Source organism: Megalops cyprinoides, chromosome 21 (assembly GCF_013368585.1).
Source record: "Megalops cyprinoides isolate fMegCyp1 chromosome 21, fMegCyp1.pri, whole genome shotgun sequence".
Classification (NCBI taxonomy): Eukaryota; Metazoa; Chordata; class Actinopteri; order Elopiformes; family Megalopidae; genus Megalops; species Megalops cyprinoides.
In genome coordinates this window covers 17,573,346-17,594,137 of record NC_050603.1, presented here as the reverse complement: position 1 = coordinate 17,594,137, position 20,792 = coordinate 17,573,346, and positions in this window count along the sequence as shown.

Sequence of the window (20,792 nt, the reverse complement as noted above, 5' to 3'; positions counted from 1 at the left end):
GAAAACTTTATTTGATTGTCTGGCTGTTCCCAAGAGTGCTACATGGTCTGACTTTTCCATTATTTATTTGGTGAACATATGCCCTTATACTTATCCAAATTATATTTTTCTGCATTATTCATTTATACGGCTGGATATTTTCTGAAACAGCATTTTGCACAAGGACACAACAGCAACATCGCACTGAGGATAAGAACCCATAACGTATTGGTTCAAAATGCAATTTTTCCAACCACTAGTACACATTAATGCCCTCACAGTTAGCCATAACACATGGTGGTATAAATACGCTGACCTAGTTTAATGCACACTTTGCGATTCGCGGCTCATGGAATGGAAACGACACACACCTGCAGGACTGCAAATGGATCAAGGAGCTCTTTGATTACTTCTGCAGAGCTCCCCTTGTCCTTGGGGCGGGGTGCCTGGCTCAGATGCTATAGACCTGCCGATAGGGTCCATCCTGGGAGGCGCGTCTGCTCAGTCTTCATGCAAATGGACCGGGCGAACAGGGCACTGAGTCACGCCGTGGGCGGCAAAAGAATGTGAGCGAGGGGTTACAGAGTGTGCGAGGGTGTGGGATTTGAGGGGTTTATTTTTTTTTGAGGGGGGGTGAAAATTTAGGACGAGGACCCGGAGGTCTGTGTGCCACGGCGGAACGTGCCGGCACCTCCACGTTGCACGCGACGCACGCATGGAGGTTGGCCTGTGGGGCTTCACAGCCACCTGTGCGTGGAGTGTCCTCCTGTGACTCACGTTTGCATAACACTCCGACAAAAAAAAAGTCAATGATTCCTCTGCAGCTTCCCAACTGCAGGAAGTGACTAACTCGCTCGGCTTCTCTTTGTGAATGGGCGCGCGGGGCCCCAGGTTGCCTCGTAATTACAGAAATGAGTGTCACAGTCTGTACTTTATTTGCATGATTGCTGGTGGCCGGTCATGAGGTGATATGTGATTTGAATGTTTTATTATTGTTATTATTATTACTATTCATTTTTTCATTTCAGTCCTTTGTGTTTTAAAAAGAGAGTTGTACTGACACAGCAGTTCTTACTGCCGTTTGTTCCGAAGCCATGAGGGTAGTTCTGTGCAAGAATAAAAGTGCTTGGTAGGACATAGCCAACATTTATATTTCTACATTGAGAAGGCCGTTAACCTGTGGCTAATTTGATAAAGATTGTGATTGCAATCTGCAGTATGGTAACCTATGAGCCACACGCAGACAGACAGGGACACAGTTCATGGTTTTCATGGTTTTAAAACTGTTATGACATCTACTGTATAGGCAATGTGCAGAATTGGTCATTGATGGTTAAAGGTTCAAACTGTGTTCTTCGGTTGAAGAAAGTGTTGTATTACATGTGACTGTTCAAAGTCAACTGTGATGTAGTTTAAATGTTAAACATACTCTCAACATTTCCTTCATCACCTCCCTGGCACTCACAGTTTTAGGCGAGGACAGCACACCCTCAGCACTTTGAGCATCTTGCACAACTTGCACCCAGACTGTGACTTCAGCTGTGAATCCCTGCAAATTAAGATCTCTCTGAAACAAGTGTCTGCTGTGTGCGGTTGGTACATCTGCTCTCTCTCCTCGGCCTGGGAAACATCGCATTTATTTTGAGCTCCCATGGGCTGTAGATGTTAAATGACAATTTTAAAGTTAAATTGTAAGACTGGAGCCCAAGGTGCCCCATAAATCCAGCGCTCGGGTTTGATTTAAAATGTGTTGTCTCATTGCCGGGCATGTTTGCGTATGCTGATGAAGATGTCCCCTCCCGGCAGTGGCAGTGAATATCAAGCGCTGCATTAGTGTACCAGGATGTGATGAAAACTGCGATGAACAGTGATATTAGATGCGTCAGTCGACCAAAGCATGAATTATGCCCGCAAACGCAAGTCTGTTCTCACTGGGCCACTTTGAGCGTAAATCTGACTTCCTGTGCCGCACAGCTATTAGTATATTTTTGGCTTCCTTGGTATTCCTGAAACTCTGTGTTCACTCTATTTAAGATCTTTTCTTTTGACAGGCTTTGTATATTAAGGCAGGGAAAGGCCATGCTAAAAGGTTCTGTGGGAACAGGCAGTGCGGTACTCTCCGTTTCCAGGTGACAATGTTTGGGGAACCGCTGGTAATTTCGTTCTGAATTTTCCAGTCAAACAGTATATTTTAGTAACAGCTGACTCTCGACAGGAGACGTGGTGTTTCAACTTCAGACAAGAAACTACCAAAGGACCAATTTAATTTCAGTCAGCAGTTTCTCCATTGGCAGTGGAAATTCTCTTGAAGACACTTCCCTTCTATATAGCCTGTGCCTAAGAGGCAAAGCAGGACATTCACATGACCAAAAAGAAATTGCCAGAGAAACCACAAACCACAAAGAGCTTTTTCCTTCACTTTTTAGTGTTTAATTTAAGTAAGTGGGTAATTGGGTATTTGGGTAAGTGTGTTTTTGTATGAAATTGTGTATTTTTGTGAAAAGTATGGCCTGAAAAAAGTGAACACACAAAGGATCCAGTAACATTTAACCGGTCCAAGCAAATCAGATTGATCCAAGTAGATGCTACATCACAGTATTTCAACCTGGAATGCAAAAAGCCATGGCTGAGGCATGCACATCCTTAGACATTAGAATGGGGGAAACCCTGAAACCCTTTCGGCACCATGCAGATCTGCCTTGTCTTGGATGGGGAGACTCCAGAAACTGCTAGAGAGAGAGAGAAGAGAGAGAGAGAGAGATGGGATGAATCACATCAGCTGACTGGTAGCAGTACCTGTGGTGCCACCTATTGCACTGTCAGCGAAAAGGGCCCCCTCTCCTTGAGGCTCACAGCAGTGGATGCTCACCAGACAGAGCCAACACATGTGCATCAGCTGCACAGAGATGGCGATGAGGGAGCAGACGAGAGAGAGAGGGAGGAGAGGCTGAGAGACCGAGAGTGAGAGAGAGAGAGAGAGAGAGAGACAGAGAGAGAGAGCGGAAGTGGTGGGTGGAGAGGAGGAGGCAGACACAAAAACTGAGAGAGAAAGACTCAGAGCAATGCAGCGGAGAGAAAGAGAGAGTACGCGCAGAGGAGGGGAAGAGAGCTCCTGAGAGCGTGCCAGGGCCACGAGGGGGAGGACAACAATAACAGTGAAGGACGAGAAAGTGGTGCACTGATATGGAGGGGGGTCATTTGGTGACACAGAAAGAGAGAGAGAGAGAGGGGGAAAGAGAGAGAGAGAGAGAAAGAGAGGGAGAAGAAGGACAAAAACACAACACTGGTGACAGAAAGGAACTGAACTTGGGTCACAGAAAGGGTTTAATTAACTAAGCAGAGGAAATTCAGCAGGAAAGGCAAAGCAGTGCTAATGACATATAGTCACAGAAAAATGATAGGTGTGACATTAAAATAGTCTCTGATTTTATTATTCATAGAGTTTGAAGGACACAGCTGATGGTCAATAGCCTGCTCGGCAGACAGATAGGCAAGAAGTACTTATTCCAGTTTGGGACACTACCTCATAATGATTTGTCCTGTGGGGTTGCAGAACTGTCATAGGATGATCACATTAAATCACAATACAGTCATGCAGCTAAATTTCCCCAGTGGCATTACTGACAGGATAATAACCAACCAAATACCTTTCCCTGAATACAAGTGTGGAACACTAAATGTATCAACAAGACAGAGGTGGCTGAACATATGACATCCATAGGGAAGGCTCAATGGCCAGTGCAACTTAGTGCAGATAAAGCAACAATCATGCTGCTCTAAATCTAATGTGATTCACATGCTTAAGAAGGGATGTGCAGACCACTGTGCAGTAGTACAGTACTCAGGGTCCTCTTATCACACATGCGCATGCACACGCACATATGCACACACAGACACAGGCTGGAAGTTACTTGAAAGGAATGCATTTAGTCATTAGCTCCATCAAGGTCGGGCCCATTCAGCTGTTGCTAGGTATCACAGACGGCAGGCATTCATTGGCTACAGGGGAAAAGATTTCAATGGAAAGTTAGATAAGGCTAATTCCGGGTTTCCTACAGAGCTCTTCTTCCGAAAAGGTGAGAAACAAAGGGCACCAGACCCTTGTTTGCAGTGCTCCGCGCAGGGAGGTGTGCCATTTCATTTGCGGCAAGTGCTTAGCAGCCAGGAAATGTACTCGCCGGATGTGAGAGACTTTGTGCTCTCAGTGAAGGTACTCCAAATGCTTTTTCGCTGTTGAATTCATCAGGCTGATTGTCTGACAGGAAAAGCCTATTTATCCTATTTGGGCTGACTGATTGTGTTGACTGCAATATTTCCTCTTTCCAACAGGCTGATTTCTCCATTCATAAAAAAAGTCTGCACTCACTGCAGACTGAAACAGAGACACAAAAGCCAAGGTTATTGAACGCTGAAGTAAATTCCCTTTCTATAGTGACCTTAAGGGTATATCTCCCCTCTATGTACTTAAGGAGTGCAGGGGTCCTCTATTTAGGGTCACTGGATGATGTGAATTTGCCCTCTATAGTGCCCTTCAGAAGTGTGCACTGTGCACCCTCTCCATTGTGTAGTAATGTGATTTTCTCCTCTCTTTTACCCTCAAGTACGTTGCAGCCCCCCTCCCCCTCTGTGCCCTTAAGAGCTACTGTATGTACAAAATGTCTCATCTGTAGTGCCCTCAATTAGTTTCTAATCCTTCACTGTGCGCCTTAGTGAGGGGTGTTTGTCTATTTTTTTGTAGCACTCATGCATAATCCAAATTTCCCCAGTGTGAGTCCAGAGAAGACTGTACTGTATCTGTCTGCAGCACCAACGAACCAAATGAAAAGAAGCAGCATGAGTATTCAGCTTTCCAAGGGTTCCAAGGATACACGTAATGTTCAGCACAACAGCTCAAAGAAACTCTGTACACTGTCCTCAGTGGGCACACGTGACTGTTCAGCTTTGACGTTGCTGCACAGCGGATATCGCGTCTGTAGAAGGAATTCGCTCCTTTACTTTGTCTCTGAATGGCACAGTACTCTGAACAAGGAAATCAGTCAATATGCTCAGTATGCATAGTGTTGAACTCAGCAGGTAAAATGCTTACACATTGCAATCATGAAGTCTCCTGTTGCTAGGGAAGAAATGAATTGCAAAAGTTGGGCATGTATGTCTTAATGTTAACCTTCACTGAGGTCATTTGTCTAAATACAGGAGATACATTTAGACATTAACCCTTTGATGAGTTCTAGATCACTCCTCTGGGATTTCGTGAGCGGGTTTTTAGCACTCAAAAAAAGTTGTGGAGAATTCATCTAATGGTGTCATATTGCATTTATTTTTCAATATAAAGCATAGAGGTATTTTTTAACTTCTAACACAATTAAAAGCCAATGTCATCTTGTGAATCATTGGTCAACTGATCACTGAGGCAACAAAATGAGTCATTGATGAAAGCATCACCATTAAAGCGCAGGTTAAATGAATGTGTTACCAGCACGTTTTTTTTTTTGTTTTTTTTAGTCAGCTTTGCTACCTGTCCTTAAAAGGCAGTTCATTCATTTGACCATGCAGTTTCTCATTCAGTTATGTATGGGTGAACCCAGGTAATCACTTTGCTAATACATCATAACCCTCTAAACTTTTTTCAAAACCACCTGCCACTTACCGTTGCCTTAAATGTTAAATGCACTCTTGATATCACAGAGACTCCATCAGAGCAGCCAGTTACATACAGTATATGTATTGTGTGCCACTCTATCAGTGCCAGTCCCGTGCTAAATCACATCACTCCTACCTCTGCCACCAGGCCAGCCACTCAGGACCCAGGACAGCTCTGGGGTCGCAAGTGCCAGCTGCAGGACCCTGGAGAGCGGCGCCGTGGAAATTCCCCAAATCACGCACCTACGCGAGCACACCTGAAAGCACTGAGGAGACGCAGCTGCCGCCACTCCAGGGAAATCAGCTGGGAAGTTAGAGGGGGGCTTACGCCCTCGCTCTGGGAGCGTTAGTGCTCCGTGTGCCGGTGACTAATTTTCTGGTTTTCGGTGGTGCAGATTCATATCGAGACAATCCCTCTCCCCTCACCAGCCTGTTCCCGAGGAAACCCAGCTGCTTCTCCCAGAGCACTGAAAACAACCGATATCCACTGTGCACTTTTGCACCAATTGGTCTGCTAATTTTTTTTGTCTGTGTCACTGATCTAGTTTTGCTTGCATTGTTTTTTTCTGTATACAATAAATGAACTTGCTGGGTGTTTTTGCCTCGACTCTCTGGTACATGTGCTTCTGTACTGCCCCTCCTGTACCATCATGCTCTGTACAGTGCCAAAGTATGTGCCAAAGTATGCCTGTAGAAATGTTGTAACCAGCCAGTCAACATAATTGTTAAACCCAATGTAATATACAATGTGAACATCGACTTATTGAGAAATGCAGATGGCATGTTGTTAATATAAGTTACCATGCATTTAAACATGCATTTAATTCGTGTTTATTTAACTGTGGAACACATATGCACTGTTAAAATACCATTTTTTCCATTCTCTGGAAACACCATTAGATAATATTGAAACCCTTTTAAAATCATACTCTCAATACAAAATTTGTGCAGGAAGTATTTACAACTTTATAAAGTACTTGTAAATGCAAGGTATATTTCAAAAAGTTTGTGATGGCTACCAGGAAGGTGCCAAGTGGTTTTCATATATTTCAAATAAAACAGGCTTCTTTGTGCACACACACAAAAACAAATTCTAGCGTCTCTGCCACCAGTGTATAGTTATGTAATCAAATTATGAAGAGAAAACTCATTTTTTTCCAAGTTATATTAGTTACTGTATTGAATTTGAAAAGGCCATCTGTCGGATGTACTCGTGCACGGAAGCTGGGTCAATGAATGGCATATGTCATATATATTCACCAACAGATATGGCAAATTCTGAAAATCTATGAACATGACATTGCTAGATCTGTTATACTAAATTCATATTTTGGAGTGTTTACTTCTTCCTGAAACAGGAACAGGAGGCTTCAGTGGCATTCAGATGGAAGGGTCATCCTAAGTCATTGGGCCCCAGATCTCTGCCCATTACTTTCCTTTTTCTACATTATCATTCTGTGGAGCCAAATTAGCATAGCATATAGTTTTCATGACTCAGTTCTGCCTCACAATCAATGCAGTGCACATCCGGCAGAGGTGAGCCTTCACCTGTCCCCCAGAAACGGAATGCTAATTAATTGTTAGTTTGCGTTAATTGTTAAAATGTTAAATGTTTAAGGGCCCTCTGTCTTCAGTCCCATTCAAATATGCTAATAGCAGATCACAATTCATCCAATCGCATTTCCAGTTGCAATCAGTGAATTTAACTGTAATTTGCAAATTTGCCATTGTGATCACCTGTGTGAGCCAGCCATTGGTTAATGAGCTGCACCTGCCTAATTGAAGCCCTGCTAAATATAGGTGTGTCCAAGGAGCAAGAGACACACTTTTAGAAGCCCTCAAGCAAGGCATTTAAACCAAGCTGCCTCAATAAATTAACTGTGTGAATGAGTGACATATTGAAGGCAGTGAAGGGCTGATGGGTAACAGAGGGGTGAGGAGTGGAGTCACATGGGGGATGGGCTGGGCAGCAAGGAGAGATGGATAGAGGGAGCGAGAACAGGATGACAGAGGGGTAGAGAGATGGGAGCACATGGAGAAAAGATGAGAAAGATAAAAGGAACAGGTAGAGAGAGGTGTGGGTGAAAGAACAAAGGATATGGGGCAGAAAGCACAGAGAGGGGAGAGAGACCATCACCGTTTTTCAGGTATGGCCTATCAAAAAAACAGACCGCTGATGGGCTTGAAGTGGATCGCTGTAGGCGTGGAGATGGAACAGCATCTCTTTCTCCCTCCTAAATCCGCACAGACCCTTCAAACGCTAAAGTCTTCCAATCACCTGTCTTCCTGTCCCAGATGTGAAGTGCTTATCCACAGTGGTGCGTTTCAAAAAATAAATACATAAATGCTCAAAAGCTCTGTCCCTCACACTTCACATAGGAAACATTTTCAACACTAAAACATTGCTATTAGTGCAGAGCTTTTTATGCTTTCATTTGCAGTAGCTCTCTGCACTTACTGCAGTTAGATTTTCCTTCTGTTACTCTTATCAGTAACAAATGCCTGCAGTCAAAACATAAAGTGTAATAACAAGACCAAGCTATTGGGCCCATTTCCCTATAATCAAGAGTCAATGTATCACAAGTAGCAGGTTTACTGTGGTATGTGATTATATTCGTAATAGCTTGAAGGGATGCCATGGTCTCCAGAAGGTCTGTCCTTGTGTATGCAATTTTATAGAGCATGTAGCAAAGTGTATGTTTTCTTATGCATGTAGATGTATTACAGCAAAAAGTTTTTTTACATGTAGGTGTGCTATATCATGCAAACTATACACTACACAGCTGTGCTTCAGCATACGTTAATATATAATACTGTTGCTCTGTAGCTTGTAACAGCACTTTAGCATAGGAAGCATTTAATAATGACAAAATTACCTTTAAAGAAAGAAAGGAAAACTGTAAATGAGATATTGCCATGTTTATGCTGAAAGGGCACATTGACCTTTTTAAAAATGATCAGTAGTTTGTTTCACAATAACCACTGAACATGAGTATCTTAAAGGTGCTGTAAGTCAGTTTGAATTTTTCTGAAAAAAAAAAAAAGTCTATTTGGGCAGACCAAGCACACTCACAGCAGAGGGGCATTACAAGCCTGATTTTATACAGTGCCTCCAAAATTATTGGCACCCTTGCTAAAGATGATTGAAAAGGTTTATAAAAAAATCACTTTATCAGCTATTATCTTAATATTATATTGAAAATAGAAAAAAATCTTACCTTTATTTGAGGTAAGTTTAGTCTGAGAATAAAGCAACCATTAGTGAAAAATGAAGAAGGAAATGTAAATGAAGTATGATCCCATGCATATTTAAGTTGGCCTAAGTGTTTAGGAAATTTTAAGCAGTCACCAATGATTTCCTGTTTCACTGGGGTATAAAAATGAAGTGACACAGAGCCCAAATCCTTTAGTCATCCACCACCATGGGAAAGATTCAAGAGCATTCCATTGCAATAAGGCAAAAGTGTGTTCACTGTACAAATCAGGGAATAGATACAAGAAAATAGCTGCTCGACTTAAAATGCCCATATCAACAGGCAATCATTAAGAAGTTTAAGAAATTGAAAACTACCATGAATCAGCCTGGAAGAGGACGCAAGGCTATTTTGTCAGCAGCCACAGTGAGGAGGATGGTCAGAGAAGTAAAAAAAATCTCCAAAGACCACAGTTTCAGTTTGGTAGCATTTTGGGGTCACCATGTCTCCAAATCCACCATAAGACATCACCTCTATGCCAACAAACTGTTTGGAAGGTATGCCAGAAAGAAGCCTTTCCTATATTTTCGCCACTCCTAGCAAAAGCAAAAGCGCTTGGAGTTAGCCAGATGCCACTGGAACTTTAACTGGGACAGGGTGCTGTGGTCAGACAAAACAAAAATTGAGCTCTTTGACTCCAAACGCCGAAGATGGGTTTGGCGTAGAAATAAAGATGGCTACAGAGAAAAGCACCTAATACCAATTGTTAAATATGGTGGAGGATCTGTGATGCTGTGGGGCTGTTTCTCCTCCAAAGGCCCTGGCAGTATTGTTCACATACATGGCATTATGGATTCCAGGAAGTACCAGGTGATTTAAAATCAGAATCTGGCTGCCTCTGCCAAAAAGCTAAAACTTGGTCGTGGTTGGATCTTGCAGCAGGACAATGATCCAAAGCACACATCAAAATCCACTCAAAAATTGGTTAAGTGAACACAAAATCAAGCTCTTGCCATTGCCATCCCAGTCCCCTGACCTAAATCCAATTGAAAACCTGTGGGTTGAGCTCAAGAAGAGAGCGCACAAGAGAAGACCCAGGACTCTGCAAGATCTGGAGAGATTCTGCATTGAGGAATGGTCGAAAATCCCTTCTTCTGTATTCTCAGGTCTTAAAACATTACAAGAGAAGACCTGCTGTTCTGTTGGAAAATGGGGGTTGCACTTAATACTACAAGAGGGGGTGCCAATAATTACGACACATGTTTTTTGGAATAAAATTTATTTTGTGGTCACCTGTGACTTTTTTCTTGTGGTAATGGGCTCATTTGGAATTCATATATTTTCTTTATTGGCTGAGCAAAGACAACATTTGACAAACAGTAAGGGGGATTTTCATCAGCCTTTTTCACTCATATTACATAAGGGTGCCAATAATTCTGGAGGGCACTGTAAATGCTGGGTACGTCCAACCAAACACATTCATCTATGTATTATTTATTTATTATTTTCTTATCAGCCTGGCTGAGATACCTTCTGAAGGACATATTTGTTCAGCGATTCTTGTTTAGCCCTGAGTGGGGACGTTTAGTGCTCATTACCATGCCCTGAAAATAGAGCTGCAAGTTTTTCTTACAACAGTGGCTGTCCTAGAGTAACGGCTGAGGCTGTTTGTGCTTATTATTGCTTTGACTTAAATAGACAACAAAATAAACCTTCATTTTATCTGCTGCACCTTCCCGTGGGTTTGTTTAAAAAGGGTTTTAAACCAGTGGACCTTCAATTACCTGTCATCAAAGTTATTACAGTTTTCTCCTGCGTTTATGTGAACTCGGTAATGCGCTGTGTATACCTTCTTAATTCTGCCCTGAAAAAACAGATATGGAATTGCTTATTGAAGATAAGCCAGTTATAGTAACATCTCTTTTCTTGCATATGTGTGTTTTCTTTTCCATTTTGCCTGCAATAACCTCAGCCAACAAAATAGGAATAAATGTTATTTTCTCTGTAAATTGAGTCCAAAGTGATCTTGGTAAATTGAAGACCTATTTTTGATCTGCAGTTCTTTTCACCTGTATGGGAACAAAAAAGGTAAATCAGTGGCAATTCTGCTGAGCTAAAACTTGCTTTGTGCACTTTTTAAAACCTCTTTCTTTGGTTTTGAGTTTACTCCCCACATGTGTGTTTATGTAATATTTTTGAAATACAACGCCCTTTGTCTTAAATCAGTATCAACCCCTAAATCAGTGAATGTATGGTCCACAGAATGTTCTTTGTAGTGAAATTGCCAGAGATGACATTTTCCCAACTGACATGGAACAGCAGGTGGTGTTATGTGGAACGGTACTGGGAATCTCAGTATTTTACACAGAATAAGCTGGATCTCGGACCATTCTGAATTTACAATCATTTTGAACGGTCGACCTGGTGTCAAGCAGAGTGAGACAGAATGACAGAGAAAATTAAGAGGAATGGTGCCTGTGCTCAACATGAACTCCTTGTCTTCTGAGCAATTCAGGACCCCAGATGTTACCCTTCACTTATAATTAAGAACAAGAGAATCAACTTTGCGTGTACCAAGTATTTGTGATTATGTTTTTTTTATTTATTTATAGAATAGAATAGAATAGAATAGAAATATAAAACTGCAGCATTTTTACCCTGCAGAAGTTTTACCATGGCTAAATTTTACTGGTGTGGTTAAACCTCACAGTCTTTTGACAGACTGCACTAGACCAAAAAGTGCAAGTGAGATGCAAACTCAAGAATGACTGCAGCAATCCTCTTTTCTTTGGTCTTGTTGAATCTGTTTCTTATAACATACATGTGAGTGTGCTTTATGGCAATAGCATTTTTCTTACTAAAGATAAAACCTCTTTTCCTCTAAGAAGAAACCCATCTTCTTAGGGGTCCACCATATAAGCAAAATGAAATGTCAACTCAACAAATACAGGCACTTCTGCTCTGAACCGGCCTTTCTAAAATGTCAACATCTCCAGCTTCAGGTGCAGGTACTTGTCAGTGATGATCTATTATGACAAGATATTCAACGCCAGCATTTCCTCTGTCTGCCGTGCAGGATGCTGCGGTTTGGAATTTGTTTCTGTATTGACTATGGGATGTTCTGTATTTCAGGTTCAATCATTTCAAGAACTTTGTCAACAAGATAGCAGATCAGAACATTTATAGCTTCACTGATAGCCAACATTTAGCCTTCCCAGGAGAATGCACTGAGCTGACTACCTACATCTATGTCTATATCGATATCTGTGCTCCAGTGCTGTCTGGTTCCAACAACAGCACCCTGCATCAAGGCAGGACTATCTGCCAAGGTTTCCAGCATTACCCCTGAATTTCCCCAGTTCACTCATTTTTCTCAATTTATGCCTCATTGAGTGCCTGCATGGATCTGAGATCTATCGAATAAATATGATTTCTTTCCCCTCTGATAGTTTTATTTATCTTTTTTTCCTTTGCTTGCAGGTCATGCCCCCCAGCATTTTCTGTGACCCTGAACTGTTGCCAGCTGATTGCATATTCATTGCAATTCTTCTGCGCATTGTTTTCTTGAGATTTAATTCACTGTATTTGTTTTCTGAGTTTGCTTTGATCTCACATGGCACTTTGTTATTGTAATGCCAAGCACATTGTAAACTGCCCTGGATACAAGTGAAATCACACACACACACACACACACACACACACACACACAGTATATGTGTACTGGATCTGTACTGTATAATAAATCAAAAGGACCTGAAAGCAAAAGTTCAGGGCTGCAATTACCAATTCAATCCGGTGGACGTACAGTTGGCTGCATTTGGTCCGTATCTGTTGAATATGCATGCTGAGTCACATTTACAAATGTAAGATGGGATATTCACTCTCAGGCATGGGAGGCTGCCGAAGCAGCTGGGCTGTGCACATGGCGCTGACAGATGAGGAGATTAGCCGTTCTGCCCCGGCTTTACCCAAACCTGCCTGGCTCTCAGCAGAGGGAGGGATTCTGAGGCCATTTCCACTGAACCGTGGCAGTGTTCGCATCGTCCGACCCGGTGGTGCCGAGGAACCAGCCTGTGTGTGAGAGAGAGGTGGCAGCTGGGAATGTAAAGAAACAGATTTCCTCTGTAGCGCGCGGCTCTCTGGGGAGCAGGGAAATGCTTGACATCGAGTTTTTCTTCTTTCACACTCAGTGCTTTCTGGCCGCTGCAGAACTTTTTCTGAAGAGGCGGCCAGCTGTCCTCCTCACATCCCTCAAATCCTACTGCAGTCTTCCTTATCTCTCTTCCTCCCTTTTTCCTGGTAGCTCTATCTCACACCCCCTGTACTGTAATCTCCACCACCTACCCTGCACCCAATGCAACCTTACTCCCCTTCCCATACCCTGCCCCTCTCTACTTGTCTTCCACAGGCTGCTGTAACATTCAAAGATTGCTGCTCATGACTAGACTGGAAGCAAGACTTAAGAGAAATACATCAGGCCAATGAGCATGAGCAACAGTGCATCCATATACAGTGGCATCGGAAAGTATTCACACCCCTTCACTTTTTGCACACTTTGTTGTTATAGAATTAATCTAAAATGGATTACATGCATTCTTTTGGTCATCAATGTACGTACATTAACCCATAATCACAAAGCAAAAACATTTTTATAATTGTTTATAAAATTCTTAAAAATAAAAAACTGAAATACCTCATTTACATAAGTATTTGGACCCTCTATTCAGTACCACTACGTCTATGACACAACAAAGTATGCACAAATTGAAGGGGTCTAAATACCTGCTGAAGCCACTGTATATTCAGCGAGATACTGTTACTCACATCGAAAGCCTGGGTCTTTAAGGCTGATTGACAACATAATTGAATACTGATACCTTCTTTCCTGGATATGATGTGCCCAGCACTTCCATTACACACTGTTTACAAAGCCATTGGATGTGAGATTTCTCAGTACGCATGTCTTCACTATAGGAAATCTCATTTCATGCTCTGTCACCTGTACAGCAGGAAGGACCATTTCCTTACTATGACTCACATGGGCACCGTTTTAGCATATTAATGATCACAGATAATGTTAATATTACAAAAGTCACGATGCATGTCTAGTTGATTCATTCTCTGTATCCAAAAAAGCCATGTTCAATTCTCTTTTTTGCCGTTTTTACTCTCCCATTTCCTCTGTGCAAACCAACTGCCGTAAAAGTGCATGCATGGATTTGGATCCATTATAACAAATTCCACGCGCCGCAATTTCACTTGACAAGGCGAAGAATTGCAGTCCTTTTCATTCGCATAATATAAAAGTCAGAACTTTTTCTTGTGAGTTTCCTCTGGACACGACATAAGGAATTATGGGTAATGTAAGGGACAGTGCGTGACTAAATATTTTCTTTTGAAATCTGTGTCACTCTGCAACAAAGCAGAGGTTAAAGATAAGGTTAAAGCTGTAACTGAAAGAAAGTGAGGAAATTGACCGTAGCTGATTGCAGACCTTCAACAATTAACCCTCCCCACCCACACTTCACCCTCTGTCTCTGTAGCCCTATTCACATAGGACTCTTGTATTTCTGAACGCCCAGAGTGTTGGTACTTCTGCTCCCCTTCAAGTGAGTTTGCCAGCTGAGAAGGCTGTCTGCCAACCTCCCATTGAACATACCATTTTTCATTGCACATCAAGAAAGGTAGTATAGGGACAGGTGTCTAGTTTCCTACATTTTTTGATGATTCACAGCATAACATCCATAGGAGAAGGCAGGGGTCTTTCCTTGTATTCCTAGAACACTGTAGGGGACTGTACAAAGGTTACTGGTTCAGGATTAAATTAATGACCCAGTTTTGCCTACAGGGTTCCTTAAGAAAAACGAACGACTCAAAGCAATACAACAAGCTTCTTAAAAAATGTTATTTGCATTCAAGTTCCAATATCTATCTTGAATTCTCCAGACATAGCTTATTATGTCTGGCACCTAGATTTATTGCTAATGCAGTACATGTACACAGCCCTACAAGCTGGAAAGACGACAATTTGTACAATTCAATAGGCATCTCTGGCTTAAAGGAAACACTTTGGTGAATGCAAGTGTATAAAGCCATAGTTGGGAAATTGTCATCCAACCTCAGATGTCTTTTAAAATAGATGATGCATAATACAATGTAGTTTCTTACTGTAAAAGTATAGAAAATAAATTCTCACCACAAAACACATTTCTCACTTCCTTATTCATGCCGAGTTTGGGAGCACTGTATTAACATGCTCTTTGGTCATAGGCTTTACTTCAATACAAAAACACAATAAGGTGATTTTATGCCATTAACAGTTTTTTGTCCGGCCCATGATGACTGGATGGGGTTCTAAGGCTTGAGAAAGTGAATAATCTAAGTAGTGGCATTGATAGAGGTGGCCTAGAGTGAGCTATAGGAAATTGAAAGAAATAAAAATGAGTCACCATGGTAAATTATACGAGCAAAAAGCAAAGGCATGCTAGCTGGGAGAGACATTCCTGATACAGGGCTGTAAATGATGTCACTCATTAGCTTAGGCTTTACTTAATTTACTTAACTCACCTTTATAGCTGTTTGTTTTGTGTCTGGTGAGCCTGTGTGCATGAGACTAAGGTCTCCATTCTAAGCATGTTAAGGCTGGATCATAGATATATGTCAGATCTGGCTCATTTTTAAAAAGTTGTCAACAATGTTGTATGTTGTATTGAGTGGCAAAAATGTATTTTGTATTGTATTTTTTTTTTCACTTTGCAAGTGACATTGGACCAGGGGCTACATGTGAGCTATTACCCATGACATGAGATTGTTTGTTTATCATTTATTAATTTTGTACAAAACAGGTTGTTCTGTAAACATTTAACTCCCCCTGATGCTGGCCATTTCACCATTAAATAGATACATATTCAATGTGCAATGCCATTTCACATCATAGACACATACTGTATGTTTTGCAACATTTTTTATGTCTCAAATCAGACACCATTATAATCTACATCTACATTTCTCAATGCAAACAGATTTGCATACATAATAGGAAAAATTTCAGTAGTTTTACTGCACTGAAAAAATCTTTATATTTTATTTATCAAGGTGTTCAGCATCAACCCTATTAATATTCCTAAGATACCTCAATGTTGAGCAAACAGAGTCATGGCTTTGGCCCACTTTTAATAATTGATCAAGACATTAATTTGAATTCTGTCAACCTCAATCCTTTACAACAAGCCAAGTTAACTCTGCAGCCAACATTATGTGCTATATGTAATAATGAATTTGTTTTTGCAGTTGCTCTACTATTCCTGTATTACAATGTGTGTTGTCCACATTGTCTTGTCAGAGTAATCCCCTAGCCATACATTTTTTCTGCAGATATACAGTATTTGTAGAATATTGTATTTCAGACTCTATATTATCACTGAACTTCTTGGTTCAACAGCAAATGTATCAAGTCTCAACCCTCTACACATCTAGCGATTGCCATCCTTACAATGTGCAATGGTTTACACACTGTAAGAGTTGGGTCAGTCTGTCTGCAAAAAACTCACAATGTAGCAATTAAGTACTTTGCTGAAAATACATCTATTGGAGTTACAGGGCCCGGTAATTTCTTTGCTTCAGTCTCAATTATTTTCAATTTCTCCTGAACTGAACAAGCAACATGAATGCCATATTTGTGAACGCAGCTTGTGGGTGCTCTACACTGGTCACATATCTGAGCCCATTTACAATGTTTCGTAAGTTGAGTCCTTTTGGCAAGAAAATACAAAACAAGTTCAAGGTCCCTTATGAAGAAAATCACAACAACGACTATAATTTCAATTGGACGGGATAGCAGCACAAAACTCAAAGGGCCAGATTAACTACTCCTGTGTACACATGTTTTAGTGCGTATAGTGGGCCAGATTCTCTGTTCATGCATACGCACATATTTGTACATATAGTGTGTGTACAATCAACAGGAAAAACATTTTGGAATTCATCCATTTGTTCATACCTGGAATTTCTTCCTATATACAAATGAATTTCATGTCTGCTCCAGTCTACTTGTACCACATACGCACACAAATTTCAGCAAGGTGCCTTTTTGGCATTCCAATAAGTGTAAAAGTATAACATTTATATTTAACCTAAATGATGATTTGCAGTTGAAATACTTTGCCTAAAAATGTGACGCATTTTTAAATGAACCAAAAATATATTAACGATTCTAATCCATAGATTTGTACTATAAATAAGTACCTTCAGAAATTATAATTTGCAAATGTGTTTATACTGTAGGTAACAGAGGTTATTTGTGACTAGCAATTAATCACTGTTGTAAACGCTTCACCGTTCACAATACATAATAACGTCACTTGCTATATGCTCACGACTCGGAAGTCAGAATGTTCTTATATGGGATTGTTGGGTCGTTTGCTAATGATAAATAGCGTGCATGAGCATCTAATTTTAGAAAAGTTGTCATCATCATATGAACACGGGTAAGAACAAAATTAGTTGTTTTACGCAAGTTTCATAAATTTGACGTGAATTTTTTCACACGCTCTTCTCCCAAGAACAAAATGCAATCGTTTCATTTTGATGAATGAGGCCCAACGAATTTAGAAAATAATCCCATCGGTGGTGCACGTTACAAGCTCTGTTTTACTTGCAAGAACTTAAAGATCAGGTCAATCAGGACAAAGTTCAGCTGACTGGAAGAGCAGGTGATTTGAAGTCTTTATCTGCAAGTAGTACTGCATTACCTTTTGTTCCCATCTTTTGTGGGAACTTTTTTTATAATTGAGAAAATAGAGAATTCAAGAGAAAAGAAGCCAGTATCACTGCCCTCATTTTCAATGGAATTCAACCTGGGTGGATACAACTAAGGGCTAAGGGCTATGGGGAGACTGCAGAACTCCTTATTGGAAAGCTAAATAGGCACCTACAGTCCCTGATATGTGTCCTGTTGACCTCCTCCTCCAGCTGAGTTCTTTTATTTATATCTTTTGTACATACCCTTATTCAGTGCAATATACATAACTTGCATGTTACTATAACATTTTCTGTGGATAAATATACTATATTATACATCTTTGAAATATGTTTTAGTTCAGGATATACGTTCCAGTTTTCACTGAGGCTATGGTGTGTATATGTATGTGGAAAACTAATCTTGTACATATGAATTATACAGTTATTAAGGCTTTATTAGTAATTTATAATAGCACAAACATCCCAAATTTACATCTTCCCCACGTAGACAGGAGCACGTTTGCAGAGGCAGTTCAGGATAGGCAATACAATACAGTTCCCTCACCTCCATGCCACACTCCTCTTAGGTTTGGCAGGAGCACCACAGGTGTACACAGGCACCATTCATCCATTGAGTGGCAATCAATAGCCACACTGCTGAGTCTACACTGATTCTGGTAATAACACAAGAAAGCTTTTCAAATGTGCGACCGTCTGACATTTTTTTCCTCGCAGACATTAACCTATAACCTGTGCAATGTTTCCCGCTGTACTCTCCTCTCAGCCTGCAACATAAAATTTGAGTTAAAACTGGATTCAGTGCTGTCATCATTAGACATTACTTCATATTTTTAGCATCAGTATTGAATCCCTGGGGCAAATTGCCAGATGTTTACCTTTACTGAAATACAGCTGTATTTATTGATAGCAAATATAGCTGCAATTTGTTTTAAAATCCTCTGCCAATCCCTTCTCCTACTGGTTCACTTCCTGCCCATTATCTTTACCATTATAGGAGATAAATTCACTGGTGCTCAAACCTGAAATTCCACCTGTTTGTTCAAAATATTTTATAGTACTTTGGGAATATATAACTACATGCTATGCAGTTGGATCGTTACATTTTAGTGATTAATTTTAATAATAATGTGAATAGGAAAATATGTCTTTCCAACAGTATGTAATATGTGAGACTCATGTGGAATACATTTGCCATATACTGGTAAATTACTGCAGTATAACTGATTTTAGTTATCCATGTGCATTGTGTATCTCTTTTGTATGGTACAATTTAAGTCACCGTTCATTGTGCAAAAAAGCGCTAATGAAGCGGCTATATTGGGTATGCTAAAAATGCAAGTGCTGTTTCAGGAGTGAAGTCCTTTCATATTTTAATTGTATCCATTTTGTTTTTACAAGCAAGTATGAAGCAGAACACAGGCAAAATGGTCTTCTAAAAGAACATTCAATACTTCAGAAACAGATTGACCCAGATTCTTTGTGTTTCTGGGCCAGTCAAAGTTGAATATTCTCATGGGGAAAAGGCAAAACTATGAATTTCAAGTACAGAACAACAAAGGACAGACTAGTTCGGGCACTGAAAAGCATTCTGTACATAAAATAGTTTTTGGTTTGTGATTCAGCACCATAAAAACATGTAAATTTTGCTATGCATGAAAGTTTAGTTAAAGTAATACCCCAGATATAGCAGTAATCAAGTATAATCCATTTTCTACAAGTATAAACAAATCCATGTTCACAAATGACTGTTTGTGAACATTTCCATTTGGTCTGTGCAATCCTATTAAATAACTTTTTGAATAACAAATAAAATGTTTCAAAGAAATTTTAATGAATAAACATAGAGGGCACAGTGTATTGTGTTAAAATTCTAGATATCATTTTCAAATAGTTGCATTTTAAACACACTTTGGGGTGCATTACTCATATTACGCATTGTATAGTTCATTAAGACCTTGTGCCATCTCTGTACATATGGTGACTGGACAGTGATATGACAAAAAAGCTGCTTTTGCACTTCCAAAATGAATTCATCAAGGTCCATAGTAGCTGACCTATTGATTCACAGACTTTATCAGAGACCAATGAGGTTAAAAATGGGTTGGACAGGGGGTGCATATCAGGCTGTGTGTGTCATGCCAACCAAATATAGAATATGTTCTAGCATCAGGACAACACTGCACGTGTAACGGACAGGCACACCAACTGAGTGAAGGACGAGCCTGTATCTATAATAGGATACAAATCTCTAATGTTTCTGTAGTTTGTCCCTGAAACTCAACCTTCCCCACAAAGACTAGAAAAGGTATAGATATAGCGAATACTTAAAGTTTACTTCTTGCCTGCAAAGGCCTTAATCTTATCCCTGATACATTTTTTTTTCAAAGCATCAATAGATACACCTATTATTCTGAAGAAAAGGTCTCAAAATGGCAAAGTACTGTCAGTACATGGCTAAGGGACATGACTAAGTCTTCGGGAACCTTTACAAGCCGGAGCTAGCGCTTCTGGAAGGCATCGGCTGTCCTCACCTACTCCAGGCGCCCGCCATGTGTGATTGATTCTCATGAGCCGCCTGCGAGCCATTGCTGTTATCCTCTTATGAAAGGATAAAGCTGTTCTCTCAGGGTGGTCTCCTGTATTATAAAAAACACAAGTCGGTGGTCGGTAATTATAAAGTTTTTTTTTTTTATTTAAGTCCCCAGTTAATTCGCTCTTTTGATACTTTTTGCACCACTGGCAGAGGTGTATGAATCATTCGGTTTTCTCCAAACATTTGTAAACAAAGATGCATACTGTTATTATGGGCAATTCATCAAATAGCCCCCTGGATACTGATCGTGCATATAAGCACCCTGAGCGGATGTATGTTGGTATTTTAGCATTATTTTCGTCGGGTCCGGTCTTCCCTGCCAACTGTGAGAGCAGACAGGACCCCCAATTACTGCTGATGTATGAATAAATGTTTCTGCTGGGCAATCTCTCAGTCTCTGTGCCTCTGAATTTCCAACTCCTCTCTTTTGAATTTCCAGCGTGCATAATTACAGCATAACAGAGGAACAGCCCTCCTCGTTTCTGAAGCATTAATAAGAATTGTTTGCTTGCAAGTGATGTAATTTCATAGGACAGTAACAATATTCAGCAATGTAGTTTCTTGATTTGTCTGGCCCCTATGCTCAGGGGCAGATGATTAGTATTAGTATGAATTGCCTCTGTTTT